General features: G+C 52.5%; 1 long non-coding RNA gene across 1 annotated transcript; it reads right to left on the bottom strand.

Annotated features, from left to right (window-relative positions):
* Window positions 1–436: 436 nt before the first annotated feature.
* On the bottom strand, window positions 437–6,428 carry LOC131501084 (uncharacterized). Its single transcript, XR_009256629.1, has 2 exons — window positions 6,170–6,428; window positions 437–1,254 (listed from the first exon to the last, which is right to left on the bottom strand). It is a non-coding gene; the product is annotated as an uncharacterized LOC131501084 (long non-coding RNA).
* Between the last annotated feature and the right edge of the window lie 5,127 nt (window positions 6,429–11,555).

Raw genomic sequence — 11,555 nt, 5'->3', positions numbered from 1 at the left:
ATAGGTTCCTGCCTGTGGCTGTGCTCACCAGCCTTCGCAATGAGCCAGTCGGGCCCCAGGCTGTGCCAAGGGCCCACCGTGTGCTCATCCTGGTTTTGGACCAGGCGCTGCCACTGACAAGTATGATCTTGAGCAAGTCAAGCCCAGCTCTCTGAGCCTCAGTTTCCCCCTCAGAGACAGGGATTATAATCACCTCCTGCAGCTCGTTGCAACAATGAAAAGTTGGCTTATGTGAAAATGCTCTGTGAGCTGTAAAGGGAGGTGGGTAAAGCCATGGGCCACGTGGCTGGGGGACACCCAGCCCCAACCCCACACAGTGGTAATAATAATCTTCCCTTCCTCTAGGAAGGACGGCAGGAGAGTAAGATCATGGTGCTCTAGGTCCCTGTATTAGTTGGCTATTGCTGCATAACAAATGATTCCCAGATCCAGCAGCTTGGAATAGCAAACATTTATTATCTCACAGTTGTTGTGGGTCAGAAAATTTGGAGCAGCTTAGCTGGATGGTTTGGCTCAAGGCCTGCCTTGAGGTTACAGGTGGGGCTGCCAGCATCTGAAGCTGACTGGGGCCGGAGGGTCTGTTTCCCACTCACTCGCACAGCCATTGGTGGGAGAGCCCAGCATCTCGCTGGGTTTTGGCAGAAGGCCCCAGTCCTCTGCCGTGAGGGCCTCTTCTTGAGGCTATGTATTCCCACAGTGTAGCAGCTGGCTTTTCCCCAGAGCTGATCAGAGAAAAGGAAGTAAGGCAGAAAAGTTGCAATGTCTTTGATGGCCTAGCTTTGGGTCATATGTCATCCTCCTTCCTGTGTGGCTCGTGGTCACATAGGCCAGTCCTGATAGAGTGTGGGATATCAGGAGGTGAGATCACTGAGGGCCACTCTGGAGAATGGTGGCCAATGTCCCCTGCTCCAGGACTTACACAGTCACTTCATATGCCAGAACCTTCCCTTCCTCCTTCACCCTCTCTCTCTGTCACTAAAGGCCCATCGTAGGGCCTCTACAATGCCTCTTTGGCCAGGTCCTCAGTTCCTCCCTACTGGCCCTACCCAGTGAAGATCCTCGTGACTTCTCTCCTGAGCACCCAGGCTCTTCTGATCCAAAGTGCACATGCTGCATGCAACCTTTGTTGGCTCCCCAGCATAGACAGACTCCCAGGTGAGCCCCTCAGCCCCTGTGACTGGCCTCCTCCACCTCCCCAGCCTGAGCTGGTAGGCAATGGGAGAGGCCTTAGGCATCTGTCCCAGGCAGGGTGACCTATTGAGAAAATAGGGTTGTTAAGATATATTTGGACTAGTTTCCAGATCCCTCACTGTCCTCATCATCTTTCTGGTCATTCATTCATTCATTCATTCATTCAAATAGTGACTGAGTACCTACCTGCTAGGTCCTGTGTCAATCCTATGAAGTGAGTGTTATAATTATTTCCATCTTAGAGATGAAGAAACTGAGGCTTGGAGGTGGCATAACCTGTTCAAGTTCCCAGAGTAGGTGGGAATAGTCATATCTGGCTCCTGATGCCAGGGTCTGAAGCTTCCAAGCATGGACTATGGGGTGCTAAGGATGTCATATGTCCCAAAGAGGCCTCCCTCCCCTGGGCCCTACTCATAAACGCACAAGAAGCCTGGGCTTGGCTGAATGGGGCATCTTGGCTGTTTTGTGAGGGGTGAAGGCCTTGGCCAGGGCAGAGGCTGTTCCGGAACCAGCTCCAGCCTGACCTCGCCGTTTTCGGTGCCTGGCAGGGCCACTCAGGGTGGAGGCATTTCTCAGATACAGATACCCTAAACTAAGCCATCACACCATGCCCCTTTGCCCCATAAAAGGCCACTATGGGGCTCGAGTCCTGGGAAGGCAGGACGGTGCCCAGCATAGGAACTGCCCCTGCTGATTGGCCCTGCCTAGGGCATCTACACCCCCGGCTGCCCAGGTGGGTGCATCCTCAACATGGGGACAGGGCAGGTGCAGGGGTTAGGAGGCTGGAGACTGAGCACTAGGAGGTGGCAGGACTGCCCCCACCTTGTCCCTCTGAGGGAAGCCTGGTCCAAGGCAAGGAGGGCAGAGAGCAGGCTGTCCGTACCTGGCAGGACGGTGGGATTGAGACCTGAGAGGAGCTGGGGATGGGCAGAACGGCTTGGAAAAGGCTCGGTGAGGAGGCAGGTAGCTGGTGGGGCTCTGGCATGCCCTCTGTCCACCCCAGCCTGTGGGGGGTTGAGGGGAGGAAGGAGCTGGTGTGGTGCCTGTCCCCGACCTGCACCAGGCCTGGTGGTGTCATGGGACAAGTCCTGGATAGGGATGCTGAACCGAGGGCTCTACTCCCAGTCCTGCCAACCCATTTACTGTGTGACCTTGGGCAGGAGCTTCAGCCTCTCTGGGCTGAGTTTTCACATCTCTAGATGAGGAGGTTGCATGTGATGATCTGGAAGTTTTGTCTGTGCTGACTGTTTTTAAGTTTGTGGAAGGACCAAGTGACGTGCTACCCTCTTCCATTCTCTTCCACCTCACCGGCTCCCACCCTGTCCCAATCCTTCGTCCATTTCCAATTTCCAGCCCTGAGCCCCCAAGCCGAAGACCAGTGACTTCGGGGGAATTTTCCAGAGCCTTGCAGTGCACAGATCTTCACGGTCAACCTCTCTCTTTCCTGGAGGCTGGCTGGGCAGGCATTTTTGGCTTAGAGAAGCAGAGCGGAGTGCCCAAGGCCACATGGCCTGGGAGGCCCAGGGCTGGCCTGTCAAGGGCAGTGCTTACTACACACGTCTAGCAGGCCTGGGTGGGCAGTGGGGGACGCAGGGGAGTGCTGGCCCAGCTGCGGGGTGTCAGGCTGAGTCCCTGGAGAAAGACCCCTTATTTCTCTAGCTCTGCGCTTTCTGGACCATCCACGGGATGAAAATGTATACAGATTCCTGGCCCCTGGCCTCCTGAATGGGGTCCCTGGAATGGTGCATGGGGATTGTTCCGCCTCCTGAGGTTTGTAGCCGCTGGTCTGGATGACTTGGGAAAGGTGGGATGGGGTGAGGCCTCTCTGCAAGCAGGCCTCAGCCCTGCATGGGGGTGCCGCCTGCAGCCTGCCTGGGAGGCCGGACTCGTAGTGGCTGCTGTCTCGAATTGGGCACCCGAAGACACCTGGCTTGGGCCAGGAGCTAGGAGGGAGTTTATAAGGCATTCTTGCAAAACACATTCAGGGCAACAAGGCCGTAGCTGTTTTCTCTTTCCTGAACAACAGCGTCATCTTTTCTTCTTGGCCAGCTTGGCAGAGCCAATGTTGCCAAAAGGATTAAACTAATCCTGTTATCGTCCCTGTGGATCTCCGTGAGGGGCCTGATCGGATTTCCTTCCTTGTGGGGCACGACCCACCTGCCCTCCGCCCCAAAGCCAAAGGGTTTCTCGAAGGCCCTGGGAAGCTGCCTCTGGGGTGAACAGGGTCTCTGAGACCACAAGCCGTTTCTCAGAAATGCACTGAGGGCCGCTTGGGAAAGAATTTTGTGAAAAGTAATCCTGAAAACCAAAAGTGATTGGTAATGAGGGGTTGATCAGTGTCTTTTACTAGAGGGCTAGTCCTCTGAGGTCACTGGTTTTCCCAGAGAGATTTCTCCTGGGCTTCCCGCATGCAAAGCGCTGAACCCAGGCACCCTTCTGTCCCTCTCCTCGCCTTAGGAGCCATCTACTGGTTTCCCCAGCCATGCGGGCTCCCAGCAGTCATCTTTACAAATCGGAGAACATCCCAGCAGATATTTTCCCCTTCATTCAGCTTGTTACTCAAACCAGCTTTGGAAAGTGGGTAGGCTAGGGGTGCCTGGGTGGCTCAGTGGGTTGGGCATCTGACTTCGGCTCAGGTCATGATCTCACAGTTGTGAGTTTGAGCCCCGTGTCAGGCTCTGTGCTGACAGCTCAGAACCTGGAGCCTGCTTCGGATTCTGTGTCTCCCTCTCTCTCTGCCCCTCCCCTGCTCATACTCTCTCTCTTTCTCAAAAATAAATAAACATTCAAAAAATTTTTAAAAATTTAAAAAAAGGAAAGTGGGTAGGATCTCCCCTGTTTTGCAGACAAGAAACTGAGGCCGGGAAATGGGGACAACACACCCAGGGTCAGAGGCACATTTCCCTGAAGCTGCAAGACCCCCGTTTGCTGTAAAAAAAAAAAAAAAAAAAAAAAAAAGAAACCTGAAAATTATGGCTAAAAACACCGTGAGTGAGCTTTAACTTTTCTGTCGTTATAAAACATCCATCTGTGACTTTATTTCTCAAAATGGAACAAAATCTGGGTCATGGTATTTATTATATTCTATCCTTTTTTCTTATTTAAAAAGAATTTTTTTAATGTTTATTTATTTTTGAGAGAGCAGGAAAGAGCACGAGCAAAGGAGGCGCAGAGAGAGACCGAGACAGAATCCGAAGCAGGCTCCAGGCTCTGAGCTGTCGGCACAGTGCCCAACGTGGGGCTTCAACGAGCCATGAGATCATGACCTGAGCCGAAGTGGGACGCTTAATCAACTGAGCCACCCAGGCGCCCCTTACAGCCTTTTTTCTTAAAGGGGGCCCCAGTGTGCATCGGCCCTTGGGAAACCTGCTCTAGTCCTGCCAGGGTCCCTCGGGACCAGGTGGCAGGATGGCTCCAAGGCAGCTTGGAGCTTTCCTTCTACCTCCTCCTGTCCTTCCTCCTGCCCCTCCCTACCCCCACCCTGATCGCGTTCCCGCTGTCCTCAAGATGATGGGTCGGTATGTTTCGCCTTCTCTGTTTCTCTGCGGAGGTGGGTGGTGGGTTCATGAGCACGGACTGGCATAGATATTCTTACTTCATATGGTACTTGGAAAATAAGTCTATAATCTCTGTTAAAAGGGATTGGATTAACTCATATTGTAAAGGTGGAAAAGACACGGGGATGTATGTCAGCTCATTCAAAGGGAACTTGAGCCAGCCAGAGATTTCACAGATGGATGGGTTGCCTGAAAAGGCAGTGAGTGCCTCGTCAGGGGGTGTATGCAAAAAATGGCTGGAAGCCACTAGTTACTGAAAAAGTAGATTCCAAATTTGGGGAGGGGTGGTGTGTAAGGTTTTCAACACCTCCGGGACCCTGCGAGTCTGTGAGGGCGGGTGCATGGAAAGAGACCAATGCAGGATATAGGTGAGTGAGCACACAACAAGAGGTCTCAGGGCTGGGTTTGGGCAGGAAGAGGCTTGGAAGTGAGGGTGGCCTTGGCTGGATGAACACTCTGTCAGCTCAGCGTTGCCACATTTGGGGCAAGTGGTTGTCACCAGGGTGGCTCTCCTGACATTCCTCCCAGCTGTTCTCTGTCCTGTTGTGAGGCTCTTGTTTTTTTGTTTTAAGCTATTTCTTTAAGTTTATTTATTTATTTTGAGAGAGACAGAGAGAGAGAGAGAGAGAGAGAGAGAGAGAGGTGGGGAAGGGCAGAGAGAAGCAGAGAGAGAGAATCTCAAACAGGTTCTGCATTGTTGGCACGGAACCCGATGTGGGGCTCGATCTCATGAACCACAAGATCATGCCCTGAGCTGAAAACCAAGAGTCAGACACTTAACTGACTGAGCCACCCAGGCGCCCCGAGGTTCTTGCTTTCTGAGAGCCTGTGTCTGCACCAGGATGCTCGGGCCAGCTCAGCCCCTGCCCCTGCTGGATGCAGTGTACGATACCTCCACGGGGGTAGGCTTCTCCAGGTGGGACCCCGGAAGAAGATCTGCTCGTTACCTTCACACAGGTGCTACAGAGGTAGAACCTGACAGCTCAGAGGGACCCGAGAGCCTTACCTACAGCACGTCACACACCAGACCAGGTCAGAGCCTCAGTGTCCTCATCTGTATTATGGGAACATTAGTACACACCTTTTGAGATCATGTGAGGTTTTAATGAGATCTGTGGTTCTCAAACCTCAGCCTCCAACAGCATCCCTTGAGAGGGGGGCTTTCATTGACACATAGATTTGGGGGATCCCCTCTCTCCCAGAGTTGCTGATTCAGTGGACTTGGGAAGAGGTCTGATAGGTGGCATTTCTAGCCAAGTCCCAGGTGTGATGCTGGTTTGGGGACCACACTTCGAGAATCACTGAACTACACCAGTGTCCAGGAGACCACCAGCCCCTCCGGGCCAGGGATCAGCTCTACCCTACTTCTGTTTCTGCGAGGTGGCCGCTCAGGGCGGGCGCACGGCGGGTGCTGTCAGTACCTGTGCGCGAGCCGTTTGAACTGCGCTTGAATGGAAGCCAAGCAGTCTCCTCCTCAGAGGCCCTTCGAGATGGTTGTCAGCGGGTTCCGGTCGCCATAGCAACAGCTGGCCGCAGCTCGGCGATTTGGAGAACATAACCACGGGGCTCTTTGCGATATTGGGGAAAGAGCGCAGAGGTCCTGTCCTAGAGCACGTGGACAAGAACGTGGGCAATGTGGCTTTCGAAACCTCCCTTTGCCAGGCCACTGTTTTGCTGTTTGCTGGCAGTGAACCTACGAAGGATTTAAACTTTGGTTGCATAACAGAGAAAGGAACAAAGGGAAGGGTGGATGTGTGGCTAGGTAGGGAGTGGGAAAGAGGAAGGAACCCTTATTCCTGAGAACCACTATGCGCTTGGCCTTGACACACATAGACCTGTGTTATCCTCACCCAGGCGCTAAGGGGCCACGTCACAAGGGCCCTCCGGGGACCCTTCCAAGGCCACACAGCTCGCAGGGCCTTGGCAGTCCAGATTGGAAACCCAGTCTGCTGTTGCCAAAGGCCATGTTTGTTCCTTCACTTCAGGGCTGCCTCTTTGAAACTGTTGAACTTTGGACATGGTTAGAGGGACCCGGGGGTGTGGGAGTAGCAGGGAGGCGGTGAGGAAGGCTTGGGGAGAAGTGTTTTCAACACCTCCGGGAGCCAGGCCAGTAGGTTGGTCGTATTCTGGACTTCGCCCTTCGTAGCAACCGCCCCCTCCTCTTTATTCGCTTTCATGTTTGGATCCATCTGAGCCAGACTTTGGATGACGCACCCCCACCCCCAGTTCTGGCCAAGTTAACCCAGTAAGGCAGTGGTTCTTGTATTCCCATGTGCTGATTGATTTAAAGTTTCAATTTCTGTCTTGCCTGCAGAGATCCTGACCCAGTGGCTGGGGGTAGGGGCGCCCTAGGAATTGGCGTTTAACAGGCCCCGTGATGACTCTGTTGGAGGCAGCCCATTGCCTGCCCTTTGAGACATCCAGAGCCTCTGCCTTCCCCCGTATGTTCCAGGTGCCTTCTGGAAGCCCCCAGCTTTCAGGGCCTTCTTATTCTAGTGCCCCAGCCGCTTCTGCCCTCTCCTCTCTGCTGTTCCCTGGGAACAATTTATCCAGCCCCCACAGCACTGTGTACACACAGGAGAGCCACAGCTGTCCCCAGCTGGCCAGCACAGCCTGCAGCCAGCTTGGCCACATACACCTGGCTCATTAAGCCCAGCAGTCCACCCCTCTGCTCTGTTTCATAAGGACCTGGCTCACGACCAGAGGCCTGAACTGGGAGGGTCTGCGCAGGCCAAGCCAGCTGTCCCTGACACCAGAAAGGAACTGTGATGTCTTGAGCCCTTTGGAAAAGGGATTTGGGCAGAGGAACATCCCATCTGTTTTTGGGGTGCCCCAGCCAGAAGGGGCTGCTGCTCTTGTTCCCTGCCTCAGTTTCCTCCCCTGTAAGAGTGGGGACAAGACCAAGGGCTCATTGAAGAGCTTCAGGAAGTCCAGGGTCCTAGGCATGAGGTTTGGCCGTGGGCTCAGAGGTCAGGGAGGTGCGTCTTCAGGCTCTGCCCTCCTCTCCTCTTTGACGGTGAGGCTCACCTGTGTACTGGCCTTCTACCCCGCTGTCACACATCCATCCTTTTGCTCACGATCACAAGCCTCAGGATGCCTGTGAGAAGTGGCAAAGGCAGGCACAGGATACCTGCCCCCGCCCCCACCCCCCATTTTGCGGGTAAGGAAACTGATTTCTTATCCAGGAAGGGAAATAAAGAGACTAACCACGCATCTGGTTAGCAGTCAAAGCAGAATTTGGCCCTTGACCTCCTGATGAAGGTTCTGTGCTTCAGCGCTTGGGTGACTGCCTCATCCCTGGCCCTGCAGGTATCAGGAAATCTGCCTGTGGCATCGGGAAATCTGCAAAATCATTTCCCCTGCATGCTTATGGAAACCTCCCGAGGGAAGAGGGCCAGGGCGATGCTTAATTTGACAGACTTGGAGGGCCCTGGTGGCATTTCAGACACCACGTCAGAGAGCTGGTGTGACACTTAGCATTTTTGAGCAGTGAGGAGGCTGCCTTCAGTTTACCCGCCGCACCCCTCTGCATCTGTGGGCGGTGTCGACCCAACTTCTCTGAGCGCCCAGCTGACCTACGACCCACTTTGCTGTCAGCACAGAGCCGGACGGTGGGGGCCCGAACCCACAAACTGTGAGATCATGACCTCAGCTGAAGTTCCACGCTCAACCGACTTAACCACCCAGGCGCCCTGGGCATGAAGACTCTTAAAGAAACTCCAAGGTCATGGGGCACCTGGGTGGCTCGGTGGGTTAAGTGTCAAACTTCAGCTCAAGTCATGATCTCACAGCTCGTGAGTTCGAGTCCGGTGTCAGGCTCTGTGCTGACAGCTCAGAGCCTGGAGCCTGCTTCGGATTCTGTGTCTCCCTCTCTCTCTGCCCCTCCCCATTTGTGCTCTCTCTGTTTCTCTCTCTCTCAAAAATAAATAAACATTAAAAAAAAAAAAAAAAAAGAATCTGCGTGCCCATGAAAGAGGAAGCCTGAGTCAGAAGGAGTAGAGAAGAGTCAGGCCCCTGGAACAGGGGCCCCGAGAGGCTAAGGCCAGAGCCCTCAGCAGAGGGGGCTGCCTGGGCACAAGTGTGGGGAGTCCATACCAACCTGGGGAATGGTACCACTCCAAAGTAAGAGCTGAACAGAGACCTCAGGAGCTGAGTGGGTGTCCCAGGGTAGGGGTTGGGGGGAAGTGGGGTTGGGGAAGACCCAGCCTGACACTCCCAGGGATGGGGTGAGGTGGGAAGGGTTTGAACAAACTTGACAAGCTCACATGGGCACCAGGTTTGTCATAGTTCACACTTACTAGTTGTAGGATCTTGGGAAACTTGGGACAAATCCCTTCACTCTCTGAACCTTTGTTTACTCATCTGTCAAGTGGGGATAAAAGTGTATACTTTTTTTTTATGTTTATTTATTTTTAAGAGAGAGAAAGAGAGAGCACGCAAGCAGGGGAGGGGCAGAGAGAGGGAGACACAGAATCCGAAGCAGGCTCCAGGCTCTGAGCTTTTAGCACGGAGCCCAGTGCAGTGAGATCATGATCTCCCCTGAAGTCGGACTCCTAACTGCCTAACTGACTGAGCCACCCAGGCGTCCCACGTATACTTCTGAGAGAAGATTTGCAGTAACATGTAGAGAGTGATGAGCCCAGAGCTTGGGATCTATTTGGTACTCAATAAATGGTAGTTAGTCCCCTCTATCCAATAGCAAGTGGGAGCCCATTACAAGTGCTCAATAAGCATTTGGTTCTATAGAACAAGAGAAGGTTCCAAGGGATCATGGTGATCAAAAGTGATACAAGGTAAGATTAGCTTTGGAGGATGCTACAGTTTAAAGGCTGCTCCCAGGGAAAGACACTTTGTTGCAGGTGCAATGAGTTTTCACATTGTTCATGTTCTGGAGAACCTTATGGGGGAAATGTGTGGGACTGGACTGCCTGCAGCAGATAATAGCCCTGGTGCCCCCCCCCCCCATCACTCCCTTAAAAGATCACACATTCACGATGAACTGTTAATGCGGTCACACCTGCACCTGTTCAGTGGCGATGGCTCCCCCGCTCCAAAACCCAATAAAACAGGGCCCTGGACAGGCCACCAAGTCCTTGTCCTGCAATGACCACAGTCCAGTCCCTAGCTCCCACCGACCCCAGTCTAGTCTCTGTAACTCCAGCCCACCTTTCCCGAATCTTCTGTGGCTCATCTAACACATGCCTCCTGTTGCCTGTATTTGGCAAGACTTGGGGGCAGAGAGACAGACAGAGGAGACCCCAGACACAGACATGACCTGGAAGGACTCCAGATCAAAAGGAGACCAATATTCTGGAGATGTGACTTAAAGTAGGAAATAGTTGGGGCCTTGGAGGGCTGGACAGTAGTGAGAAGCCATCACTCCAGGAGGGCTAAGGGCAGCTTTTCGGAGGTGGGCACATTCGTGGGACACAGACATATAAACGTGAAACAAGAATGACATTCCTGATGGCTCAGAGGAGTAAAAATGCACAGCGCATACCAAGATTTGTTCAATTTTGCTGGAGTATAGAGTTTGTGGAGGAAAGTCATAAAGACCAAACTGGAAAGATAAGGCTGGCTTTTGAACACCCTTGCATTCCAGACTAAGGAGATCCATCCTTTCCACACACTTTGATTGTGCACCTGCTATGAGGACTGAAACAGATAGGAACTCACACTCCGTCCTTGACAGTGACTTGTCTGGATGGGGGCAGGGGGTTGTTCAAGAACCCTGGAGGGGGTCTCTGCAAAAAGCTTGATAAACCAGATCCAGGGAGAGACAGAAGACCTGTTTCTTTTACATCATGCCGGGGTGGGGCGGGGTGTGGGGGGGGGGGGGGAATGAACCTTTGGAAAGAGGGCAGCTGCACAGGAAGAGCCCTGAAGTCACAGGGCTGATTGGCTCATCTGTGCACACTCTGCCCAATGTTACAGCAATGTCAATGCCGCTTGTTGCCTGGACTTCCCACGTGAGACAAAGCCAAAAACACGTATAGAATGTAAACATTATCAAGCTCATTCGTGAAAATGTCGAGGGGCAGATGGCTGAACGTGGGAAGCAGAGGTGGGGGCACAGAGCAACAAGGACAAGGATACATCATGATAACGCCATCATGGAGTATGAAGAGATATGCCTGCAGTGGACGGACGGAGAAAGGTCCAAGGCTGCTGCTTCAATTATAAAGATGACTAGTAGAGGAAGTAAAGTAAGTTATAAGTAATTATGTTGAAATGCGCGGGCAAGGGAGACAGGTTGTGGTTTTAATGACCATTAGCAGGACTGAAGAGGTAGCACCTCAAATATGGGACAACAGTCAGCCACAAAGACATTTATTTACCAGCATGGAAATAAGGACCAGAATAAAGTGGTAAACAAGTTAAGAGGTGATTCTTTCTGGGCAGTGAAGATAAAGGGGAAAAGGAGGAGAATTGGCAGGAAACTCTTGTCCAAAACCCACATGTGTCTGATTTTGATTTCAGAAAAATCGAGTGTGTAGTTACTAATCTTTAGGGACTGGGAACCAGTAAAAGAATTGGTTCTTTGGCCAGAGACAAGGTTGTTTGGGTATTTTTAAAAAGTGTGTATGCATTCAACTTAGGGTAAGTAAATAGTGTTTTCTTTTTCTTCTTTTTTAATTCTTTTTTAAATGTTTTAAATGTTTATTTTTGAGAGAGAGAGAGACACAGAGTAGGAGTGGGGGAGGGGCAGAGAGAGCGGGAGACACAGAATCGGACGCAGGCTCCTGGCTCTGAGCTGTCAGCACAGACGGGGACAATGTGGGGCTCCAACTCAGGAACCCGCGAGAT

This window comes from Neofelis nebulosa, chromosome 18 (assembly GCF_028018385.1).
Source record: "Neofelis nebulosa isolate mNeoNeb1 chromosome 18, mNeoNeb1.pri, whole genome shotgun sequence".
NCBI lineage: Eukaryota > Metazoa > Chordata > Mammalia > Carnivora > Felidae > Neofelis > Neofelis nebulosa.
Note: the sequence above shows the minus strand (reverse complement) of the source record. Positions and strands in the feature narration are given on the sequence as shown.